Source organism: Dipodomys merriami, unplaced genomic scaffold, assembly GCF_024711535.1.
Source record: "Dipodomys merriami isolate MVZ:Mamm:240054 unplaced genomic scaffold, mDipMer1.0.p SCAF_530, whole genome shotgun sequence".
NCBI classification, from domain to species: Eukaryota; Metazoa; Chordata; class Mammalia; order Rodentia; family Heteromyidae; genus Dipodomys; species Dipodomys merriami.
Genome location: NW_027206103.1, coordinates 111,323 through 138,340, shown reverse-complemented (window position 1 = coordinate 138,340; position 27,018 = coordinate 111,323). Strand labels below are relative to the sequence as shown.

General features: G+C 41.6%; 1 protein-coding gene across 9 annotated transcripts in view; it reads right to left on the bottom strand.

Annotated features, from left to right (window-relative positions):
* The window catches only part of LOC138811488 (ecto-NOX disulfide-thiol exchanger 1), a 542,054-nt gene extending 522,196 nt beyond the window's left edge, over positions 1-19,858 (bottom strand). For 7 of the 9 annotated variants that reach the window (XM_069999187.1, XM_069999195.1, XM_069999189.1 and 4 more), the window contains exon 1: positions 19,445-19,814. The gene's annotated coding sequence lies outside the window, so the exon portion shown is untranslated. Of the gene's footprint in view, positions 1-19,444 lie in introns of all 9 variants that reach the window. The other 2 variants (XM_069999196.1, XM_069999197.1) reach the window with 2 other exon arrangements.
* Between the last annotated feature and the right edge of the window lie 7,160 nt (positions 19,859-27,018).

Below are 27,018 nucleotides of genomic sequence, written 5' to 3'. Positions count from 1 at the left end.
TGCAACAATGAGATGTACAAGTCGTTATGCTGAAAACGAACTTTACAACTTTGGTGTTGTGGGGGGTTTGGGGGGAGGATGGGAAGGAATGGGAAGGGGAAACAAAGGAGGAGGCTACAATGCTTGATAAGAAATATACTCATTATCTTGCCCATGTAATTGTAACCCCTCTGTACAGTATTTTCACAATAAAAAATATATAAATAAAAGAGATGTATAGTGCAAAATAAATAAATAAAATAAAATAAAACAATGTAAGGTGCTAGTAATAATTTCTATTTTTGTAGAGATGAAACACTGTGGAACACGATGACGATGTGGTAGGATAAATAGTTCGTGTGTATATATATACATATATATATGCATATATATATACATATGAGATATATATATTAGTTCATATATATATTCTTCTTTCATTTTCCAGCAATGACAATGGACAAGTTACTTAATATCACTGAAGTTATGGTTGTCTCTCAATGACATCAAAAACTTCCCAGAGGGTTAACTAGGCAGTATATTCAACCATGCCTGAAAATACTCAAAAGGCCTTCACCAAAACTCAGAGACCTTCTGACAGGTTTCTATATTCACTTCCTTCTCATTTACACTAATAAAGGCAACTCAGGCAACAGCCTCTCCCCACTGGTCCATCGCTGGGAATGTATCATCCACCACCTCAAAAGAATGGAGCAAACCATATAAGACCCTGCCAGAGTAGACATCGCTAATCTCTAAGTTAAATTTTCCAATGAATAAATCCAGCTCCAGGGAATTCAGGAACGCTACACCTCAAAGCACAGAGTAAATGCATGAATGATCACCAGCTTCCAGCAAACCAATCGTGCTGACTTTTCCTCACATTCTGGAATGAAGTACATAGTCACAGTGACTGAAAAGCCAGCAAGTGTCAACAATCAGACACAGGTGGGCACTCAGAGCTCCCAAACAGTCAATCTCTGGACTATCATCCACCAAGCACAGGGCTTGCATGTGGCAGAATACATTCCTTTTGCTCTCTGCCTTCCTCGAGAAATTTTTTTTTGTTTCCAACTAATGTCTAATGATGTCACTTCACATTTCTCTCGCTCAGAGAAATGGTGACAACTGACATTCTCAAACCTCCACTTAAAAATTCAGAGACTTAAAAGGAAAAGAAATATCTCAACAGGCAGAGGGATTTCAACACAAAATTGGCAAAAATGTGGTATTATAATTTAGAAGGCTTATGGTTATTAAACTATAAAATGGGCATACCCTTTGATGCAGCAATTTTGCTAATGAGAATTTACCAAACGGAATACCACACAAATACAAAATAGTGTTGATTTAAGTATGCTTACAGCAGCAATGATTTCTAGAATAAGAATTGTAGACAATTGTCTATCATTAAACAAAGACTCTGACAGCCTCAGCTGCCTACTCAGCCAACCGTTTCCTTTTCTGAGAGAAATCTGAGTTTCCAATTCACAAAGTTCAGATGGGATTAACATTAACATCTACCAAAATCTAAGGCAACCAGGAAATGGCATTCTTATGGCTACTGTGTTCATCAGCTTTTTGCCCCTGTTAACAAATACCTCAGACACAAAACCAACAATGAGGAAAGGCTTTTTTGACTCAAAGATTGAGGCTCTAGTCTGAAGTCCCTTTGCCCTATTGCTCTTAGGCCTATGATGAGGGATGCATATCATAGCAGGAGCACAAGTCAGAAGAGGCTATAAATCAAACGCATAAGAGGGAGGATACCAAGATCTGATATCTTCTGGTCATATCCCAATGAGCTAACCTTCACCCATGGGCCCCCATCCTCTAAAGTCCCATTATTTCCCAACAGCACCACAGCTTTCATGCATGGGCATTTAGAGGATATTCACCAGATTTTTCTGTATTTGGTTACTATTGTTACAATCGTTTGCCAAAGAATTGTTGTTCTTAATATATAAATGAGCCTAATAAAAAATAGTCATTAAAAGGGAGAACTAATGCAACAGCAATCCTCATCAAGACAATATGTTGGAAATGATCTGTACAACTTGGGGGATGGGGGATTGGAGGGGAGGGAAAGTGGGGGAAAAAGAGGAGTGACTAACAAGTTGGACGAGAAATGTACTCATTACCTTATATAACTGTAACCCCTCTCTAATTCACCTTGACAAAATTTTAAATAAATAAAATAAAGTAATTAGAAATATTTGTGTACATATTTACTGTCACAGAAGGACAGAAGGACTATACATTATTTTTTAAATTGAAAATTACAAAATAGCACATACACAAAAAAATCCCATTTGTTGAGGTTGGAGAGCTCAATAGTAGAGCATTGGCACAGAAAAAAATCTATTTGTTAGAATGCTATCTGTGCATATTGTTCCTATCTGAATACTAGCCCCATACATACACATAAACACACACACTCACAGAGATTCAGCAATATACCTGTAATAACTGTACTGAAATGTCAACAATAGTTGCCTCTAGTGGGATTTCTGAGGAATATTACTTTCCTTTATTTATTCATTCATTCACTCATTCATTCATTATTATGCTAGTCCTGGAGCTTAAACTACGGGCCTGGATGCTGTTTCTGAGGATTTTTGCTCAAGGCTAGCACTCTAGCCTTGAGCCACAGCTTCAATTCCAGTTTTATTTATTTCTTTATTTTGGTGATTATTTGGAGGTAAGAGTTGCCTCACAGACTTTCCTGCCCTGGCTGGCTTTAAACAGTGATCCTCAAATCTCAGCCTCCTAAATAGCTAGAATTACAGGTGTGAGTCACCAGTGCAGGGCTCTTTTTGTATTTGTATGTAGTGTTCATTCTTTTACAACACACTGAATTTATGTGGTGTGGGGGTTAAATTAATCATTTAAAAAACTTAGCTATTTCCTTATTCTGTCTCTATTATAAAACAAATGGACCTCTTTTTTTATTAAGATTTTTATTGTGAAAATACCATACAGAGGGGTTACAATTACATGAGCAAGGTAATGAGTACATTTCTTCCCAAGCAGTGTTGCCTCCTCCTTGGTTTCTCCTACCATCCCTTCCCTCCCATCCCCTCTCCCACTTTCTCCACACTTAAGTGTTCCAGGGGTGGGGGAAACACCGAAACCAGCCAGGCATTCAAATATGATTTCAGTATAAAATTCCATGATGGAGCAATGAAATCACTTTCAGATTTGAATTTATACATGCTGAAAAAGAAACATAGCCAGAGGTTCCTAAGTGTCTTTCTAGAGGAGTAGAAATAACATAAATCAAAATGAAACATCATCTTACAGAAACTGAACCCTTCATATCCTGAGAAAGGAGAATCCGGGGGCAGCAAGGAGGGGTGCAAAGTACAGACTCGGGAAGCACAATGACAGCTGCACTCAGGAAAAGAAGGGAGGGACCATTCAAAAGTGGCAAAGGAAGGCTAGTTTTGAGTACTTTTAAGGCTGGTAGAGATGGATGGCTCATTCTTCCTTAGACAATTTCCCATCCCTCCATAGCCGACCTTATTCTAATCCCTTCAAGCCCTCCCACAGTAATGACTTCAAACACACTAGTAGACTAGATGGTCTCTCTCAGTTTAAAAATCACCATTTAGTTGAACACATTTAATACAGAAATATTGTTTAAAAGATTTTTGAATATCATTGGGTTAGAGACCGTAGAATGATGGAGACCGCAATGGGAAGTGGCAGATCTCAGAGGCAACACTGGGTTAGGAAAACAGCAAACAGGAAGCAGAAGGTAGAGATAGTATCTTGATTGGTTTATTGGTGATTTTTACTACAGTTTTTAGGATCTCCCAAAATAGGTCTCAAAAACTCTGGCTTCTAAAATCTGTTGATTGGTGTGAAGACCTCTTTAAAGTACAAAGAATTTTATAGACATAAGGTAACCAAAAGAGACCAGGATAGGTTTTATTGGTTTTGTTTATTTTTGTTCCATCATGGGGCTTGAACTCTGGGCCTGGGCACTGTCCCTCAGCTCTTCAGCTCAAGGCTAGCACTCTACCACTTGAGCCACAGTGCCACTTTCAGTTTTCTGCTGGCTTTGAACTGTGATCCTCAGATCTCAGCCTCCTGAGTAGCTAGGATTACAGGCATGAAGATGGTTTGTTTTACAAGTTAATTTCTAGCCATTGTTTCTTCTACAATACATTACTATGCTGTACTTACATTGCCTTTTCTGATTATTTCCCTTTATTCTCAGTCATTCACTATTTAATTCTCAGAAAGTCACACTCCTCCAAAAAACAAGAAAAGAATCAAAAGTCAACACCACTAATCAAATTGCCTACACTGCATGTCTGGCTCTGGGAATCAAAGACACAACAATGTGTCCCTCAAATCACCCCTTCCCACACAAAATTATGAACACGCATTTGATTATGCATCTAATTCTGTAATTCACTCTGACCTAGAGGAACTGTTGGCAGCCTCTAATCTAAAAGCATATCAGAATGGGAATGCTGACAATAATGTCTGGTCCTTGAGAATCCTTTAGCAAACATTGTAGGTCTTTCTGCATCAGTAGCTTCCTTGAGGGGGGTTCAAGTAGTTACACATAGTAAGCATCCTAGGTTGATCTGAACAGGGTATCGCTCACCCTTTGGGAAAACAGTGCTATAGCTACTTACAAGGATATTTAGTCTCTAATAGATAATTAAATTTGATGAAGAACTCTATCTTGGATCATTCTATTCACACTCCCATATCTGCAGTCACTGTTCAGAAAGCCCCCAACACCTGTCCCTCTGGGCTGTGGACAACCATTTCCAAGTTGGTACTCTTGCTTCCAGTTTTGCCTTTTCCAATTCCTTCTTCACAAACTTTTCAGAAAGGTCAGCTGTACTAAGATCAAACCACAACTGCTTCCCTTAAAGCCTTTTAGTGACTATTATCGGGTATAGAGTTTCTTTGCAAAGATGAAAATGCTTTTAAATAGACACAGATGGTACTTGCACAACCTTATGAAAGTACTAAATATGACTGACTTGTTCACTTTCAAAAGATTTTTAGGTGAATTTCACCTCAATATCATAAAAATAGAAAAAAAAAAACCACAAAACCATTTTTGTTTTGTTTTCAAAACAAAACAAACTCAAGCAAAACCATTTTTGAAAGTCCGGGGCACAGCATAGGAGGTCTGACATAATCAGTTCTAACCTTCATCTCAGCAGCTGTATTCCTTCCTAAATGTTGTCCTCCCCACCTTGCCATTCTCCAGCAACACTGACCATTTTTCAGTTTCCAAAAGCCAGGTTTTCCCTGGACATCATACCTGGAACTCCCCACCTGGAAAACCCCCATCATCTTCAGGTATTCATTTGTAACTTACTCCTCTAAGCAAGGCTCCCCTGACCAATGCACCCTCATTATGCCCTGGCTGAGAAACTTGGTCTTTTCCAAGGACTATGATATGAGCCCCAATTACATAGTTATTTTTGTGTTTATTTGTCTAATGTCCTCTCCAGTAAGCTGTGGGCTCCCGGGAGGACCAGAATAATGATTGTTTTGCTCACCACTGTGTTCCCAGCACCTACTGTGAACTTGGCACAACAACTACCTATTCATTTGGCACAATGAATATCTAGCATGCTTTTCTCTTTAAAAAAAAAAGGAAAGAAAAGAGGAAAACATTAAATCTCTACTAGAAACAAGGTCTCACTGTGTTATTTGAGATTTAATAATCTTTTAATAACTAAATGGCAAACATCAGAAACTGCTTCAGGTCAGCTCAACACTATATAGTGTCTGGGTCAAGGCAAGGAAAAGAGATTAGCTAACTTCTAAAACACCTGCCTCAAGTTACCTGCCAAAGGTCCACTTAAAAACACTCTTCTGGGGCTGGGAAGGTGGCTCAGTGGTAGAGTGCTTGCCTCATATGCATGAGGCTCTGGGTTCAATTTAGCACCACATAAGCGTAAAAAAGCCAGGAGTGGTGCTGTGGCTCAAATAGTAGCGTGCTAGCTTTGAGCTAAAGAGCTGAGGGACAGCGCCCAGGCCCAGAGTTCAGGCCCCACGACTGAAAAAAAAAACCCACAACTTTCTTCTTGTGCCACTGCACATGACTGAATAATAGAACAGGAAAGAGTGTTCATCTCTGCAGAAAGATGCAAATGAAATGGATAAATGGTCAGGCTTCAAAAAGTATCAGAATAGTTAGAAGCTCTTACATAGGCACAACTCTTCAAGTGTATACAGCACTACCAAAAACAAAAAAAAAGAACCTTGAACTTAATCAGTTTGGAAACATTTAAAACAAAAGAGAGAAAGCTAAGAGCAAGTGTAACTGGGGTTTTGTGATTAAACAAACTGTTCTTCAGTGATAATAGGTATGCAAGCAATTTATTTTTCCAATCTTGAGCTTGTATAAACTAGAACCCTAATTTTTCCATGAAGCTGAAGTGTGTCTTAATTGCCTGCCTTGAAGCTCATGCCCATTTAAAATAAGCTTAATTTTTTTTCCACTGTCAGCTCACCCAGAGCCACCTGGAGAATCCACAATTCTCCAGCCCAGCATGTACCACTTCTTATCATTATGGAGAGCAGAGACAAGCGAGTAGTCTTACAGGCAGGTTCCAGAAAGATCCATCTGTTCATAACTGTGTGCACCAGCCCACAAACATTCCCAGCCCTGTTCTCACTTCAAGGGCAGAAGAACACAGTCATTATCCATGCCACAGGCTATTTTTCAGTATTTAAATTCTTCTTTTGCCAAAGCTCTGCACTTTCTCAGGTCCTACATCTGTATTGAGCTTGTGGCAATTTGGATGAATGCTAATTTTAAGAATATCCCCTTGTGTGCTGCCTATCAGTGCTGCTTCTAACATTTGAAGATGGAGTATCTCAGATACTTCATGTGCCATTTTTGAACATCTCCATTCAAGAGACCTGTAAATCTTTTTCTGGAGAGAAACTGCAGCTCCCAACTCTACGCTGGAGATCCCTGCAGGAGGATGAACTGGTTCAAGGATTAGTTGAATAGCAACCAACAAGACTGCTCTCCATATAGGAGGGCCTGTCCAACTCAAAGTGGCCCTTTTGTGTGTGTATGAGCTAGTCCTAGGGCTTGAACTCAGGGCCTGGGCACTGTCCCTAAGCCTTTGTGCTCAAGGCTAACACTCTACCACTTGAGCCACAGCTCCAGTTCCAGTTTTTTGGTGATTAATCAGAGATAAGAGTCTGAACCATCTTTCCTGCCCTGGATGTTTTTAGACCATAATCCTCATCTGTCAGCCTCCTGAATACTGAATTACAGACATGAGCCACCAGCATCTCTGTGTTTGTGTGTTTGTGTGTGTGTGTGTGTGTGTGTGTGTGTATGTGTGTGTGTGTGTGTGTGTGTGTGTGTGTGTGTATGTGTGTGTGTACCAATAAGAACTCAGGGACTGGACACTGTCCTTTAACTTTTTCTTTCAAGTCTAGTGCTCTACCAGTTGAGCCACACCTCCATTTCCAGCTTTTTGGTAGTTTATTGGAGATAAAAGTCTCATAGATGTTCCTGCCCAAGATGGGTTCTAATCATGATCCTTATATCTCAGCCTCCTAAGTATCTAGGATTACAGGTATGAGTCACTAGTTTCAAGTGACTCTCTTGTGGTCCCTTTCTCAAGCCAATGTAGTAACAGCTTTGCTTTCTCTGATTTGTTTTCACAACATGCTTTACAAGACTCTTTATAACAAGGTTACAAGACTCTTATCTCCAATTAATCAGTAAAAATACAGAGCTGGAGGCATGGCTCAATGGTAAAGCACCAGCCCAGGCTTGAGCAGAACTAAGCCAGAGCAAGAAGCCCTGAATTTAAGCCAGTCAGTACCAAAAAAAAAAAAAAAAAGGTCCTGAAAGTACAGTGATAACAAAACTAAACCCTTGTGAAACAGAGGTATCACCTGTAAAGCCAAGTACATTCAGGTGCAAATATGTTAGTATTAAGAACATTGCATACCAGATGAGGTCAGTAAGACTTTCTGGTGTTAAATAAGATCGGGAGGGTTAGCAAATGGGGGACAAAGAGTAGAATTAAAAAGACATTGAGGAAACTGACAAAATTCCAAATACAATTCATAAAGAGAAACTGGGACTTGAAAAAGCAGAGGTGAAGAGAGTGAGAAGACATCAGAGGGCAGTGTGGAGATTATAAATGCAGACCAGATAGATTTACATCATTTCTGTGCTCTGGCAAACTGAGGAATATCTAAGTAAGGAAGCAGAAATCTCCTCAAGTCTTTTCAACTGAGGAAATTTAATAGAGAATTGGTTACTGGGGCACTAGAGATCCAGAAAGCCTCATACCAGACAGTCCAGATTAGCAAGAGCAAGAATCTACCACCTCCCTTAGGCTGAAGAGACAACAGCAGGAGGTGGGTGTTGCTGGAGTTTTAGGTCAAGGTCACTAGTGAGCAGCTGGAATTGAAGAAGCCTGGCTACACAGAGGAAGAGATTCTGCTGTCCAATATTCTACTTAAAGCGAGGGCAAAGAAAATATATACTGCTTGACCCTTTTCCCTGATGTTTCCCACAAGTAACTCCCCTTGGCTAAACACAGTAAGCCACCTGACTTGCAAGTCTGGCGTTGCAGACTGCATGAGAGAGCCTCCTCCCATACTGAACAGGAGAGGGGAGGGCAAAGAACTCTGCACCCAGCACAAGAGGGAAAAAGACATTCGGTCCGAGTGAGCTTTCATTAGCAAGCTTCTATTACAGAAGACATGCTGAAAGATCAGCTTATTGCCATGTGAAGACCACAAAGGAGTATACAAAGTGGAGGGCTCCACCCTAGAATACTAACTCAGAAGGCAGATAGAGACTTTATTTTTTTTCTTTAGTTATAATTATGCCAGTACTAGTCCACACAGGGAGAATGTTTATTTATATGTTTGGGTGCTTGCTCAATTCTAGGATGAAAAAGGCTCTGCCTGTTAAAAATTTTAAAAAAAATGCATGAGTGCAAGGTTAAAAATATTTTTTTAAAGCCAAAAAACAAAAAACATATGAGTGCAAGCAGAACTGGGAAAATGGGAACTGCATTGGTGGGTTGGATCTATGGTGCTGTGGAAACTGAGAAAAGAGGGACACTAAATCTCCATGTTATTTCTCACAACTACACATGCATCTGCAAATACCTCAAAATGAAAAAAACACAGTCAAAATTTCATTGACATTTTGAAAAGGCCTCTCCTTCCATTGTGTATCACTCAAGAGTCCACACCTCTCCCATGCTCTCATGAGTTGTGTTCTCCCTGTTTAATCAAAGCCCAGTTGGCTTTTTGCTGACCCACTCTAACTTATCATTACTGGGTCTTTCTGTCACGAACTTAGTACAGCTTTTACAATATGCACATGCACAGGCGCTCTCGTGCCCGCGTGTACGTGTGTGTGTGTACATATATATGTATATATGATGGTGTTAGAAGGCTCTTGATTATCCAGCCTTCATAGTTCTGACTACAAGCAGAGCCATAATATTAAGATTCATACTAATACTAATTAGAAAACTGCCTTATCTTATTTCATATCATCAAACAAGCTTTAACTTGCTCATTTTATAATTAAGCATTTAATTCAAAACAGCTCTCTTTATGGATTTCTGCTTTCTTTCTCCCCACTCTCTGAACCTCTTGATCTTCCTGGGAGCTGGTGGCCTAAGAACTGGCAGGAGAAATTGCAGACAAAAGCTGAGTATTATGACAGAACAAGAGGAAGGAAAAAAAAGTGCCACCCCCAGCTACCACTCATTCACTTAGCTAAAACACAGGCTGCAGGCAAACCAATGGCTATAAGTGCATACAGTCATGCTAGGTCTTCCAGAAACTGATAGTTTGTAAACATCACTTCCCCACCATGAGCAAGAGAAAAAGTCACTATTTATCATGAAACAGACATGCATCACAGATATTTCTCCAACTCTCCTCCTCTACAATTCCACAAATCCTTCCTGTAAAAATGTAACTTCCTTCCTTAAATGATCTGATGGTGAATTATTTATATTCCTCAATTCATCCTTGCTTCTTCTTTTATTTATGCCTATAATTGAACAATTTAACTCTGGAAAGCCTGACTCAGAGTACAAGCATGACAGATTATTCCCAATCCTTCCAGGGGTGCCAAGTCTAATGGGCAGGGCAAGGGAATGGCGCAGAAGAGTAAAACAGGAAACGCTCCCCTGGGGAATGGCAGGGAACTAACTCACCACCTATCACAGATGTCCATGTGAGCTGACTTTGCTAGACAGCACTCTATCACACTGAAGCTTGAATTCTTTCTTGCATCTCCAGCCCTAAGGTTACTAGCTTTGCTTAAGTGCTTACCACTGCTTGCTTGGGCACTGTCATTTCCAACAGCTCGCTATGCCCCAATTCTTCCTTCATCTATTCCCCACACATCTGCCAGAGTGGTCTCCCTAAATTCCAAATCAAAACTGTAATGCCCTTATTGCCTGAGACTGAGAACCACAAACTTGCTTCATTTATAATGAATAAATAAAAGCAGGTTTTGATTTCTTTTTTAAAAAATTTTTGCTTAAGCAGACCCTAAGACAGAATTGAAGTGCAAGCTCTTTTGAGGGAAAGAACCCTAAGAAGGACTGGTGGAACAAAGGCAAGGGATAGAGGCACTTTGCACATGCTGTCTAACAGACTATTCCTGTGAGCTACTCACGCTCAATGTCATTGGGGTTAGGACTCAGGGAGTCAGTGTAGGAAAGGCATTAGAGTTACCACACTCAAAGGGTCATGGATGCTAGGATATTACTGTTCTGTCCTGACTGAACTCAGATCCTGAGGCCATTAACCTTTACCCCATGTATAAGAGTGGGGACAAGAAGATAGTTGCAGAATAATTCTGTAGACAGGTACTGACTGAAGCATGGAGTAGAAGGTTATATGAATACAAAACTGGTCCTGTCTGATCCATCAAAATACATCCTGAAGGCTTGGATAGGATCTAGAAATCAGTATTGTGACAAGCACATTGTAAGATTTCTTCTAACAGGCTGATGTGAGAAGAGCTGACCAATCTCAAAGTTCAAAATCTTTGGTGCTTCTTGCCAGGGCCTCCATGCTCTGACTCCTGCCCTACTCTCCAGGATACCTGAATCTATACACAGTCCCTTGCCAAACCACACAGAATGTATACACTTTGTTAAAAGCAGCATGTTCTCGTGCATGGGTAGGAGCTGTACCTAAGAGTATATATGAATCCCAGAGTCAAACATAGAACCATTCATATAGAAAACACTCAGTTAATGTTTGTGGAGGAAATAACTCCAAAAATAATACTACGATATTACTTAAGAGTTATTGTTTTGTCTCCTAGATGAAACAACTTTCCCTGTCTAATAAAATAGTAGTTACAATTTCATCATTAAAATTAAACCAAATATATATTAAGCACCTAATTAATGTATGCAAAACATTCAGAAATCCCTCCAGTAAAGTACAGGATGAGCATCACTTATATAAAGCGTTGTGAATTTCAGATTTTGGATTATTTCCATGTGCATGAGATATCTTGGGGATAAGATCCAAGTCTCAGCATAAAACTCATTCATGCTTTACATATACCTTCTACAAGTAGCTTTAATTTTATACACTATTTTTAGTGTACCTTTGCTCTAACTACAACTTATAGCATAAGGTCAAGTATAGAATTTTCTACTTGTGAAGTTAGATTGGTTCTCAAAAAGATGAGGATTGTAGCCAAGTGCCAGTGGCTCCAGCCTATAATCCGAACTACTCAAGAGGCTGAGATATAGAAGACTATATTTCAAAACCAGCCTCGGCAGGAAAATCTGTAAGACTTTCAATTAATTAGAATTAATTTTCAATTAATTCTATTTTCAATTAATCAGAAAAATGCTGATCTGGTCTGGAGGCATAGTCAAGGTGTAGAGTGCCAGCTGTGACAAGCCAGCTCAAGACTCTGAGTTAAGCATTGCTATTAGCACACACACATGCATGTGCACGCATGCACGCGCACACAAACACACACACACACACACACACACTATTAAGGACTTTGGATTTGGGGATTAAAGAAGCTCAACAAATACATTAACTGTTTATCTGCCTAATTCTTAACAAAGATCTTCCAATACATAAATACAAATGAGGAGATAAATACCCAGACAATGGTGAAAGGAAGGCAGGAAGCATGGTTAAGTAACCTGCTGTGATCCTCCAAGTTCTCTACAAAGACACTCTGATTTTCCTCCATCATTACAAGGACATAGTAGAATAAAGAAGGTTTCACTTCCATGGCACAAAACATATGGGATTACAACTACTTCCAGTTGCCACACATGTGTACCCAAGATCCAAAGGGAGACTTTGGGCTCTATCCCCTTCATGCATGCAGGGCTTCTGAGGCTTTCCAGCTGTTCAAGGTGTTCTCCTGCAAAGGAGGCCAAAGTAGAGGCTCTTGCCACTTATAGTCATTAAAGAACCCAGCATGGTTTTCTGCCACCTTTTCTGTTTGGGATGTTAACCACAATACCTTGGCCACATTCCAGTCTGGATAATTACACTGGGGCTAGCAAACGTCACCCTCCAGCGCCAACTAAATAAAGCAGACTCAATGCCATAACCTTTGTTGTGCTGCTGTGGGCTATTAAAGAGCTGTTCTATACTTGGGATGGCTGTATTTGTGAGAAATCAATACTCCTGGTATAGCTTTCTACACTCACAAGGAGTACATTCCAAAATATCACTGGTGAAGTTGGTTGTTTTGGATATAGACATATTTAGAAAATTACAGGTTTTTTTCTCTAGTCTCTATGCTTTTACTTTGCACAAGAATGAAGAGTGAAATGTGTGCATTGTTACACCAAACAGAGAGGAAGCTACACTGATTTCATGAAATACACACAGAGCATCTATCATATTCAGTGTTCTGCTACAGGTCCTGAGCATGGTGAACCTAGTTCTAGATGCCACAGGTTGAATTTTGTCAACATAAATGGGACAAATAAAATTTGTTCTTCTTCAACTGCTAAACTTTTGAAAATCTGAGTAGATCACCTTTACCTTAATTTCTATTGCTTAAAGAGCACTATTTTTGGCCAGTCACTCCTGACTGATGCCTGAAGTCCTAAGTTACTCAGAAGGCTGAGATATGAAGATTATGGTTCAAAGCCAGGCAGGGCAGGAAAGCCCTTGAAACTCTCATCTCAAATTAACCAGCAAAAAGCTAGAAGTAGAGATGTGGCTCAAATGGTAGAGAGGAAAAAGCCAAGCAAGAGCGCAATACCCTGAATTCAAGCCCTGGCTTTGAAAAAGCAGCACTATTTTGTCCATTCTTAAGACATGATAGAACCTTTAACTTCACGTATAGGTACATAGTATGCCCAGAAGCAAATGGATGCTTCAAAGTATGAAAGTTGGCTTTTGTGGCTAGCCTGGAGGATAGTAAATGGGCTCATAGATTGGCCTGCTTTTTTTAACAATCATCCTACTTAGGTAAGTAAGAGTCTACAGGTTAGAATAGCAGGAGCTAACATAAGGAAATCAAAGATGTAAATTTCTCACTTAAAGCTTCTTTTTACTATATGAAAAATCACAAGCCAAGTCCAATAGTATTCCACCACAAGGATCAAATGGCAAAAAGGATATACACACATCATGGAGATGGGGCTCTCACTGATTTTTTTTGTTGTTTTTTTTTTGTCTGCTTGGCCTTGAACTTGGATCCTCTTGATCTCTGCCTCCCTGCTAGGATTACATATATAAGCAACCATACCTGGATGAATTTTGAGGAACTGAGCTTTTATAGACATTTAAAAGGAAATGTAAGAATAAAATTTCTAAGTTAAAAATTTTTTAAAGAAAATGGCAAGAAGAAAAGGTAGAAGTATCACATTTATTTGTGCTTTTACATACATGTATGATCTTGTACAAGAAAACAAGAGTGGGAAGTTAAATTCCAAAATTCAGTGGATTAAACTAATATATGAACTATCAAATATTTAATATCATAGTATGCAAATGGATACAGAAATGGCTCAGAATTTTTTTTTTTTTTTGTCGGTCGTGGGGCTTGAACTCCGAGCCTGGGCGCTGTCCCTCAGCTCTTCAGCTCAAGGCGAGCGCTCTACCACTTGAGCTACAGCACCACTTCCGGTTTTCTGGTGGTTTATTGGAGATAGGAGTCTCACGGTCTTCCCTGCCCAGGCTGGCTTTGAACCGTGATCCTCAGATCTCGGCCTCCTGAGTAGCTAGGATTACAGGCATGAGCCACCAGCACCTGACTAATTTGAAATAACCTTGAAATAAGGATTCATCCCAGAGATCTAAAACAAGTACTTATCCTGAACAAACCATATCCAGTGGAAAATGTTTTGTTCTTGCTTGACTTTTTGAAATCAGTGAAGTCCATTCAAAATCTGTCAAATTACTATTCTGTTTGAGAATTCTTCTAGCTAGTCCAAGTTAATAGCTGGCTTCTAAAACCAGGTTAAGCATGCTGCTGGTCAATTTATTCCGCCCCTCCCAATGAATCTGCTACAAAACATGAGCATCTTTTCTGATTAAAAATAAAAGACTCGGGCTGGGAAGGTGGCTCAGTGGTAGAGCACTTGCCTTGCATGCATGAGGCCCTGGGTTCGATTCCTCAGCACCACATAAGCAAAAAGAAAAAAGCCGGAAGTGGCGCTGTGGCTCAAGTGGTAGAGCACTAGCCTTGAGCTGAAGAGCTGAGGGACAGTGCCCAGGCCCAGAGTTCAGGCCCCATGACCGGACCCCAAAAAAACAAAAACAAAAAACAAAAAACCCAGGGCCTCATGCATGCTAGGCAAGCACTCTACCAGCCACATTCCCAGCCTGAAATAAATTCTTACCAAAACTTAAAAAAAAATAAAATAAAAGAGTCTTCAATGATACTTAATACTGTCTTGATACTTAATACTGTCACTTACATCTACTGAAGATGTTACATTAAAGTTAAATTCTTGATTTGGGTAAAGGGGAGCACAGAAATGGAGGGACAAAGAGTAAACAAACACAGCAGAGATACTCACTAGAGACTATGTTGAAAATGAACTGTACAATGTGTGGGAGAGAGGGGCCAGGAGGGAAAAACTAGGAGAAGGGAAGAGGGAAGGGAAGAGGTGACACTGCTCAAAAAGACATGTATTCATTACCTGACTTATTTAACCGTAACTCCTCTGTACCTTACCTTTATAATAACAATAACAATTTTTAAAAAGTTAAATTCTATTTTTGTCATTAATAACAAACATAATATATATACAATTAAAATGGCATACAGAGGGTGGGCATAATGGTCCATGCCTGTAATCCCAGTTTAGGGAGGTATAGACAGAAAGCTTAGCCCCATCCATGGGAAAATGAAAGATCCTATCTGAAAAATAACTAGGGCAAAAAGATTAAAGGCATAGCTCAAGTGGTTGAACACCTAGCAACCATCAGACCTTGAGTTCAAACCCTAGTACTGCCAAAAATCAACAATAAATACAATAGAATAAAGAATCTCAGAAATGCTGAACTCATGCATAGGTGATTGGACTTTGCCACCCAATAATCCCTTTCTTCTCATTTTAGAGTTTAAAAATAACCTATACTAACCTCTCTTAGAGACAAATGAATAAGCCCTATACTAGTGGACCTCAATCAGGTGGCCCCTCTGGTGAGGTGGCTTAGATAAAGCTGTCTCATGAACAAGATACAAGGACAGAGTTTCTCTTTCCCACATTGAAGAGATCCAATTATGGCACCAACAGATGTTTTGTGTTACAGGACAGCAGACTAGAATAAGTAGTTGATTACCAGGCAAACTGACCAACACAGTTTTCAATCTCACTACTGTAAAGATAAAAATAAAAAACTTACACACAATAAGGCATTATTAAAGATTATCCAAATCCATAAACAATTACGAGAGCAAGGGACTCTGCTCTGAAGTTTTGAAAAAAAAAAAAGGAAGTCATCAGGACTTTATGAAACTAAAAGCAGAATTTACTACATACAATGCATCTCCTAGGACCACAGTCTAAGCGTGTCTACATTGAAGTGTTTAACTTGCAAATATTTACAGTACTTTGTAGGTATCTATATGGTAAGCTTGTTTATAATTTTTATGTAAATTTAGAACAAAGAAAGAGTAATTCAGGGGGAGAAGCAGAGGTGCTGGAGTGTTCCCCAGGAGATGACATCCTGACTGTTTCCATCTCTAGAGGGGTCACTTCACCTCATTGTGCCTCAGTCCCTTAAAATTACAGTCTAGAGCATCAGTCCTACCTCTCTTTTAGCAGTAAAAGTCTGCCACCTATTTAGGTATTTTGATAACTCAAGTTTTCATAAATTCCTAAGAGCACCTGAAGGCATCACCAGCCGTGCTCACAATGCTTAATCAGTATGAAGGGGAGAATGAGCACTGTCTCAACAATTCTCCCATTTGGCATTTTACAGTTTATACTAGGCATGAGAGGGCCATCAAAATTAGATGCGTCATTTCATCCACAATAACAACTAATTCTTATTACAGTAAAATATATTAATATTCTTTTTAAAACATCCCTCCCCCCCCAAAAAAAAGAAAGAAATAGCTTCACCTCACTGAAATCAAACTTAGGTGAGTCTCACTTGGAGGGTTGCAGTGCCTGGTTTACAGTGTGAGTATCAGGATATGAAGCAGCTGTCACTGCTTTGTTTTTCATTCACAGTAGGTGGTTGCCAGGCAACAAAATACTATTGTCTGTTTCCATGATCTATTGGCCAATTCGACTGGTGATAATGCTTTCTACAGTTTAAAACAGGGCCACCTTTTGGACAAAAAGAAATGAGCAAAATTCCTAAAGAAGACAATAACATACATATGTATGCTTTAAATGGACCCTAAATTTACACATATAAAATATGTAACTGTATGGTGATATAAATATATAGTTTGCACATTGTCTGTGCCATTATATATATACATGTGTGTGTGTGTGTGTATATATATATATATATATATATATATATATATATATCTTCCTATCTAAAAACCTATCTACATTAGGTAGGTCCACAACCAGAATCAATGTCCCTGAGCACAAATCAAGGCATGCAATACAGAAATGACAACATAATAAGACTTATTTTCTTAAAAACAACAATGGTTTTCAATTTGTGAAATGTATCAAAGCTTGTTCCTTGAATCGGAAAGTCCTCCAGACAGGAAAGCAATTCTGTCTACTTAACTAATAACTCATTGAAAGTCTTTACCATCTACTTTGAAATAATCTAACATATTAACTATGTGTTAATATGTGTTAACTATTAATCATGTGCTATCAGTGTGTACAATAATAATTCAAATAGTGTTGCTGTTCACACATAACACTATTAAAATTTATGCATCTTAAAAAAGTAATTGAATTGTTCTCCCCAGAATAACACTGTGTGAATCTCACTTTGTTGTGCTATGAATCCCCGGGGAATAACCGCCATGCTATGTTATTCTTGCATATTTCACTGGCTTACAAATAAAACAACGTAAGATATATCAATATAAAGTTGTCAACATCAACTTGCATGGGTGGCTGTTTGTTTTGCATTGACAGGACTTCTAAAGATAAGAGTTACAATAATCTCTGATGCACAGACACAACATCAAAACCGCCTGAAGAAATTAAAGCTTGAAAATGCTAAAAGCAATCATGCTTTGAGATGAGAAGAAATCAGTTCCATTTATATGTATTTGTGTAAAGGCCCTACATAATGCCAGAACAGTCTTTGGACTTTACACAACGCTTATCCATCTTCACTCAGAGTATTTCAAATGCACTTTAAATTAACTATTTAATGCATCCCTCTAAAGGAACCTTCCATTTGACAGAATTGCCATTTGCAAATATGTCTATTACAAGAAACTGGAATAATCAATATATATTGCCTGGCTAGATATTATTACTATAAAGCTCCTATCAAAAGTGCAAAGCTTGCAAAACCAAAGCAAAAGTATATTAATAACGAACTACTAGTGGAAATTGCCACTCTTCCCAACAGAGCGGTCTTTAGCTGAACACACCCACCTCTCTGAAGCGCCCACCTACATGCTTCTTTTACATTACCCTATAAATGACCCACGTCCTTCTTAGCTTCTTAAGCTTTCACATGCCTCTCCTTCTCCAAAACCCAATTTCTTCTGCTCTTTCCCTACCCTCTCCTAAACCGTCTTCATTACTTCCTCCTACCTACCAGACTCACATCTGCAGCCCAGTCTGCCAGGAACCTGTCCACGTGCACTTGTTTCCGACGTTCTCCTAGGTCTGCTTTGAAAAAATCACAACCCCTGAACAAAACAATCTTCATGAAACTAGGGTTATAAGCTATATATTTTTTAAAAGGTTATGACAGTGAAAGACTGAGGAAGACAAAGTAAAGGAGCAAGACAGAAGTGAATTTGAGGAAAGAAGGGGCCAACGAGTGGTAATACACTGTAAGATGTGGGCATCCCACAGAACTGTCCTTTCCCCACCTGTGGACCCCACTTTCCCCCATGTGCTTGCGGCGGGATGACAACCACAACACTCCGGAACCACCCCCCTCCAAGAAGGAGGCGGGGTTACGCCTTCAGCCAATCAGTACCCGTGATCCCCGGGCGTCCAACCTATGGGGTGGCCGTGGCCATGCAGGAGGAGGACGTGGGGTGGTCCGGGAGGGGCCGCGTCCGTGGGAGGCGCGCACGTGTCCAGAGAGGCTAGGAACCCGCGGGCGTCCAGCTGTCAAGGCGCGGGCTCTACGCCCGGGCAGTTGCCGGGTCCAGCTGTCCAGGGCCTCCTTTTGCCTGGAGCTGGGCCAGGCAAGGGCGCACGCTCCCCACCTAGGAAGACCTGGGCTGGGCGTGCAGTTTCCCCGCGAAAGGGGACGCGCGCACATCACAACAATAGTACCTAGCGCAAAACAGGCTAGGAGCAAAGTTTCCCGGCCCCGCCACCCTAGCGGAGTCCGTCTAGGCAGGAAGAAGGGGAGATGCAGGACTGGAGGGTGACAATGGGGAAAAGAGGGGCCCGCGGGCGGGCTGCGGGAGCCCAACAGCCGGCCGGGGGCGGTGTCGGGGGCGGCACACGGCGGGGTGCGCTGTCCAAGGTGCGGAGAAGGTGCTGGGCGCGTGCACCGGCGCCGAGCCCGGAGCCCACACTGGCGGGCGGGCGGGCGGAGAACAGCTGTGTCTGGGGCGCCGCGCACCCCCGGACTCGTAAAAGTGATGGAGCTTCGAGCTGGGGTACGGCGGGGAAGGACGCGTGTGGGAGCGGGAAGGGCTCTGTCACACCCCGCTCCCTACCAGCCTCACCTCTAGTTCTACTCCCCTCCCCCCCTCGCCCACTCCCCGCCAGGCTGAGTCCCGGCGCGGTGGCGAGGGGAGGGGGTGGGGGCGGGGCGGGACCCGGGCACCCCGATTCCCCACCCGGGACGCCCCGGGGAGGCTGCGGGCCGCGTCGCTGCTCACCTGGGGCCGCGGTTCTGGGAGCCAAGGCAGCCCCGCGGCGCGGAGTCGGGCGCCGGGCGCCGGGCGCGGCGCGGCTCCTCCTAGCCTCGGCGTCCTCCGCCTCCTCCGGGCTCCGCTCGGACTCCTGTCCCGGGGAACCGAGCTGCCTGACGGGGCCGGGCTGCGGCCGCCTTTTCCTCGGTCTCCGCCGCGCCGCCGCCGCCGCCGCTGCCGCAGACAGAGGACGCCCCGTGGCGGATGGAAGCCTGTGTGAGTAGCGGCGCCGGGGAGAATGGGATCTGCTTAGGGGCGCTGGAGACTCCGCGGCTCGGGGCGCGCGGGCGTGCGCACGCGCGCCGGCGAGTGTGAATGTGTGTGTGTGTGTGTGTGCGCGCGCGCGCGCCCACGGGGTGGGGGAGTCGTGAGGGGAGGGGGAGAGAGAAAGGGAGGGAGGCTGATTGAAGCTAGTAGGGACCGAGGTAAAATTCTTCGACCCCGGATATCCGTAAAACCGCGGAAGGAGGAACGGACGCTGGGCTTAGCCTGGAGGCGCTGCCCGCCGGGAGACCCGAGAAGAAGAGCGAGGCCGTGCGGCCAGCTTGGAGTCGGGATCCGAGCCCCGGGGAGGCAAAGCGGGACGCGCAGCCACCGGGGCGGCAGAAGTGGCGCCTGCAGCCCACGATCGCGCTACCCACTCTGGGGAGGGGCAGAGGCCACCCGTTCCTGCCACTACCGGCGTCTGGACTTCTCCGCTGGGGCGCTGGGGGACGGAGATCCGGAACCTCGCGGTTGCCATGGCGACCTCGGAGGCGCCAAGCCGGCTGACAAGGCCAAGCAGGGGACCCGGGCGCACGTGGCAGCCTCCTGGCAGAAGTCGGCGTGTGCCAAGACTGCCGGCCTGGGGTTGCGCCGCAGAATCCGCCCGGCCCAGCCTACAGCGTCTATCTAGCCCGGGCTGAGGATTTGGAGTGGTTGCCATCACGCTGGGTGAAATGTTTCCTTTCTAGAAGCTACTTTTCCTGAGAATTATCCACTGCCCTTATGGAAGCGCCTGCCCTTGGTGGGATGTTGCCACCTGTGCAGACACCAACAGTGAGTGCCTCTCTCAATCCCGCTGGTCTCGCAGCCCCTCTCCTGGGCTCACCCTCCAAGCCACTCTGTAAGACCTTAGAAAATAAACGCGTAAGTCACATTCATCTACCCGCCTTCCTAAGGACGCACTGTAAATTCCCAGGCCGACTTTATTCACTCAAGAACATCTTCTTGGGTCAGGCAAGAATCCTCCCCTGGAGTGTTTTTGCATACTTTTCCTTGCCCTCCAGTACTTAGCACAGTACCACGTACATTGAATGTTCTCTATAAAGGTTGAATGAATGACAGTGTTTTCTAGCTTCACATATCCCCAAGGCAAAGACTTGGATGCTGGGGAAAATCATTACCATCCCACTAGGATGCTAGATTTTTTTTAAAGTAAGCCGCAGATTCTCTGTGTGTGACTCTTTTGCCTTCTGGCAAAGGCCCCTTCCCACCTGAAAAGAAAAAGAAAAGTGTATACTGATCCACGGTGCACAGAATACACGCAGAGAGCACTCCAGTGTGGGGCCCAATGGTATAGCTGGGTGTGCAAAGGCCAAAGTCCGCTTTATTTTGGTATGGGGACGGGGTGGGGGTGGGAGGAGGGGAATTTAACTTCTCAAAACGTGAAAGGTGTCCTTCATCAGCAGTGTACACCACACCGTGCTTTCTAGAACAGAGGACAAGAAACAAGTTTTCTAAGCAACGCATGTTTCTAATTGCTGGTCAGATAAAGCATTTCTCTTGTTAAGAGCAGTATTTCGTGGACAATGGCCACTACATGCAGAACTTGGCCCTGGCTGCTAATTCTGCTGTAGCACCAAGCATACATCCTCAACCAGGCTTTTTCTACAAGCATCTTTTTAGAAGCAGATGTCTTCAATTTCACATTCCATGCCAAATTTCAATCCCTTTGAACTTTGGGCTCTTCTGTGATCTGCTCTCTCTCTCTCTCTCTCTCTCTCTCTCTCTCTCTCTCTCTCTCTCTCTCTCTCTCTCTCTCTCTCTCTCTCTCTCTCTCTCTCTCTCTCTCTCTCTCTCTCTCATTTCTCTCTCTCCCTCCCTCCCTCTCTCTCCCTCTTCCTCCCTCCTCCCCCTCTTTCTCACCCCCCCTCTCCTTCACTGCTGTGAAATGTCACTGAAATAAGAGAAAATTAAAATGGATTTATTTGGGTACTGCCAAATAAATCCATTTTGTTTTCCCTACTAGGGGACCCTTTGTATGACTTCTTCTCTGTCACTCAGTTTACAACCTTCTCAGAAGATATTTGTTGTGATATTGGAATTCTTATGTTTTTCCCCCTTATGTTGAAAGCTTAGATGTTTTAATTTTTTTTTACTTGAAAGACACTATTAAAACTTTTTGAGGAAGCAAGAAACAGACACCCAAAATGGTCTGTAGACAGCCAAATTGTTAAATAGATATGAGTCAAAAATCTTCCAAAATACTTTAAAGTTTTATTTCCCTTGGGAAGTTGCTTTCAGAGTTTTAATTTCCCAGCTACTAATCTTTCTTGCAGGATTGGAAGAATATGAGGGGGAAAAAAGCTGAAGTTTCTGCAATGCCCTCACAGAGAGCAATCTTGTCTTTATAAAAACTGATATTTATAAGATACCATCATTTTAAAGTAAGAATATAATCAGAATTTTTAATGCATGTTAATTTAGAGGATTAATTATAGAAACACAAAAGACAGTGGAATAACAATATAAGGATATAGAGCATTTTTGGACCAATTAAAGATAGAAGTTTGGAAGAGCAACAAGAAGTAAAATATATCAACCCCTAGACCCTCATGCTACCTAAACACTAGACAATAACCTATAACTCTTCATTTGTATATGTATCAGTTGGACTGAGATTCAACAACGTATTTCTAAAAATCCTATTTTTTGTCCTAAAAAGAGAAACATTTACCAGGCAGTAGTGGCTCATGCCTGTAATCCTAGCTACTCAGGAGGCTGAGATCTGAGGATGGAGGGGGTTCAAAGGGAGCCCAGGCAGACAAATGCTTGAGACACTCTTAGATCCAATTAAGCAGCAAAAAGCCAGAAGTAGAAGTTTAGTTCAAGTGGTAGAACATAAAACAAGCAAAAAAGCCAAACAAGAGTGCAAAAGCATGAGGCCTTGAGTTCATGCCCTAGTACCAGCACACACACACACAGAGAAGGAAAAGAAAAGAAAGAAAAGGAGAAACATTCTTAATCTAACTACCTTTTTTTTTAGTTTACAATACTGTAATAAACTAGTCAAACATTAACTTAAAACTTTGGGTTATAAAGGGGTAGAGTATGAGAAGAAACACTTTAAGCTGATTTGGTCAGGCCTGGCTTTTCTTTTTTATCATCTAAATTTTAAAAAACAGAGTTTCACCTCTGAATATTGGTAAATTTAGTCTAGGAGGTATATAATGAACTCCAAAGTCAATTTCTCATGTTGGGAGTTGATTGCCCCAAATCTTTCAAGTGGGAAGGCAGAACCGTTAGTTCAAATGCTGCTGTGGATTTTAGTGGCTGTGAGCACGCATAAAGATACGGGTAATGACCCCCATAATTAGTTCCCAGATCATTGTGTCCATTAGAGTTTTAAATGATAACACTTAACTTGACCTACACCTTAGAAAAAAATCAACAATCAGAAAGTTATATCTCATTCCAAGCAAAACCAGATGTATTTTCTTTGGTAGTCATCACTGCTGACACTTGGGGTACAATAGTACATTAGAAAGTAACCACTAGTTTATAGGATTATGAATTTCCTGAAAGCAGGAAAAAAAACAGCTAGGAATTTTCTTTCCAGGAAAATGAACAGATGTGTATATTTTTTTTAAAAAATTGAGCTGGACATTGGTGGTTTGCACCTGTAATCCTAGCTATCAAGAGGGCAGCTGAGGCTCAAAGTTCAAAGCCAGAAAGGGCAGAAAAGCCCTTGAGACTCTCCAGATAACCAGCAAAGGCCAGAAGCAGAGCTGTGGCTCAAATGGTAGAGCACTAGCATTGAGCAACAAGCTCAGGGACTGGTCCCATGCCTTGAGTTAAGCCCCAGGTCCAGCACAAGTTACAGGATTAGATAGATTGTTCGATCGATCGATCAATAGATAGATAGATAGATATGCAAACATACACACATACATTCTTACATAAATTGTGTGTGTGTGTGTGTGTGTGTGTGTGTGTGTGTGTGTGTGTGTGTGTAAAATTTCAGGGTTAATGGAGCATCATCTGGAACTCAGAATAAGATTGGGGACTTTTCTGCCTAGGCTGGCTTCAAACCATCACCGTCAAATCTCAGCCTCCTGAGTAGCTAGGATTATATGCATAAGCCACTGGCTCCTGGCTTTTCTTAGACAATGTTAACATACCATTCAATAAGATCCGTTCATACATTGACATTTTATGGCTAAAGGAAAACAAAATTGGTGAATTTGCTAATATCTTCCTATTTTTAATCTAATGGTTGTTTTGATTGTCAACAGGAAGAATACACCTAAGAACATCAATAGGGCTGGGAAGGTGGCTCAGTGGTAGAGCGCTTGCCTTGAGCTAAAGAGCTAAGGGACAGTGCCCAGGCCCAGAGTTCAGGCCCCATGACCGGACCCCAAAAAAAAAAAAAAAAAGAACATCAATAAACCACCAAACAAGTATTTATTGAGAACCTACTTCATCACAGTTCAGCTCTTTGCTCTATGACCAATAAAATATAAATTGCGGCTAATCAGCCTTTAAAGTTCTATAGGTTAGCTGTTGTTATTCTAGAGAACAAAACGGATGAACATACATAAAATTAATACTTGACCAGGTGAAACTAACCTCAATTTAAATGACCAGTAAGGTTTAATAAAGAAATTTGTAACTAATCCACTGGACTAAGAATTATCAGTAGCCAATATATATGCATATTTTCACATTCACACTCCCTCCAAGTAATAGCGGAAGTTATCACAAGTTATGTCATGGAAAAAAATTACTCTATTACTGTAGTCTGAATTTTTTAATTGCAGACATGAGCCCAATTGCTAACAAGGATGAAGAGCCAGGTGCTGGTGGTTCATGACTATAATCTTAGCTTCTCAGGAGGCTGAGATGTGAGGATCACAATTCAAAGCAGGAAAGTCCAGAAGACTATTATCACCAACTAACCACTAGAAAACTGGAAGTAGAGCTGTAGTTCAAAGTGGTAGAGCACTCGCCTTGAGCAAAAATTGCTTAGGAATAATTTCCAGGCCCTGAGTTCAAGCCTCAGGGCTGACAAAAAAATGAAGAATAGACTATATTCACAGTGACAGTTATGAATTACTTATCCCTGCACAGAGTGATATAGATTGAAATATGCTAGACCTTATGGTCAATCTTTCAAATCACTTGGAGGGCCACCCATTTCTCTGTTTGCAAAGATTCAGCTGTCTCTTTTTGGATAATTTTGTGTGTGCATATTGTGGGGTTTAAACTCAGACAGGACCTGGGTACTGTCCCTGAGCTCTTTTGCTCAAGGCTAGTGCTCTACTTCTGAGCCACAGTTCCACTTTCAGTTTTTGAGTGGTTAATTGGAGATAAGTATCTCTTAGGGACTTTCTGCCTGGGCTGGCTTCAAACCGTGATCCTCAGATTTCAGCCTCTTGAGTAACTAGGATTATAGGCATGAGCCACAGACTCCTGGCTCTTCTTGGATAATTTTAACGTAACATTTTATTGTTCCTCTTCTTAATTTCTGCCTCCCAAATTTCTTTTCATCTGTTAACTTTTTAGTATAACTTAAAAAATGCAACTCATTTACTGACTCCATGATAAAATTCTGAAGGGCTGAAAAAGTAATAATCCACAGAAGGGCAAAGAAAGTGTTCAATGGTTAAAAGCAGTATTACATGGACCCTCCTGCCACTTTTGGGGTAGCATTGATGTAAAACCAGTAACCTAATTAGAATCCAACCATCCATGTATTGAGCACTTTATATAACCTGCCTTCCTACAGGCCCCAGAGGCTTCATGTGGGGAAACTAGAACTGTCAGTCACTGGGTTTTGTTTGTTTGTTTGTTTATCAGCATAACAGAAAATAGCACAGGATGCTAAGTCATAAGATCCAAGTTCAAATCCCAGCCCAGCCAATGGCTTGCCAAGTGACCTTGTGAACCTCACTTACTGAGATTCCATTGTTACATTTGTGAAGGGTGGATAATAACATCTACCTCATTGATTTGTTGAGAAAATTACATGAACTGACATGAGAGAGGTCCTGGCACTGAAGAATCTTGGCTCTTGGTCAAAAGTGTGCCAGAAAATTTGAGCATAGACATGAATGGGAGGCCCCTGTAGTAATTCTGGAAACCTTTGCTAGATTGTAATGTTGAGCTGGGTAGATGAATCCTGGGAGTCCCTTCCAAGGATATTTTAAGAAAAACCACAAGCAACCAAAAGTTGGCAGAAACTGACACATGCAGGAAATTGCGGGTCCCATAATTCTAGAGGTGCTGTAATTCTATAAATTCTGCTGCTGTTGCAAAGCCCAAGCTTTTGTGTTCATTTGTTTTTAATTAGTCTGTTTTTCTCAGTTACACAGATTGTGCTTCCTCAACAACGTCTTTTGCCCTGCTAATTTGGTTATGCAAACATTCATTTTACAGATTAATACTGATATTAAAAATTCCTTTCTCAACCCCACATAATTGTAGAAGTAGTACTTGTGCTCATTGGCAAATAAAATAGGCTAAGCAAAAATATATACAAAAGAATTTAAAAACATAGTACTATTACCTCTCAGGGATCAACCACAGTTGCTATGTTGGCATAAAGCTTTCTAGACATTTTCTTTATATATATTTGTTTTCTTAAATGTCATTTAAGTTAAACTGCAGGCATTTGAATTCTATCATTTTTCATGAAAGTTAACTTTTTTTTTTTGATTCACACTACTTTTAAAGAAGAGCTCCTTACTCAACTTAGTCACTTGAAACAGGATTTTAACTGGTCATCCTTGAAATCTCCCTATTTAGTCCTCTACTTGCACTCATTCTAACAATGAATTCTTTTTTAATGGCCCTTTAAAAGTTTAATTTCACCAGGTACTGACGCATTCTGGAGTCACAAGCCCTGCTCCTTGGCCTCTGGCATTCTGTGGATGCTTTGCATTACTTAACCTCCGCCCCCAAAAGGAGGTCCAACTCTAACCTTGGATTTGGTACCACATCCTGTGATGGAGCAGAAAAGTCTTCATTTCAATAAGTAACCAGCTTGTTCCCTGGAGTGACCATCTACTAGTTCTGCAGAACATTGCCCCCATAGGTGGGTGAATTATTTGAATGAACGTTTTCTTTCAAATGCTACAGGCAACATCTGAAAAGTTTATTGTATTTTTCTTTTTTTTATTGTGAGAATACCGTACAGAGGAGTTACAATTACATACAGAGAAGTTACAATTACATGGGCAAGATAACGAGTACATTTCTTATCAAGCATTGTTGCCTCCTCTTTGTTTCCCCTTCCCATCCCTTCCCAACTCCTCCCTCCCTCCACCTAATCCTCCCCC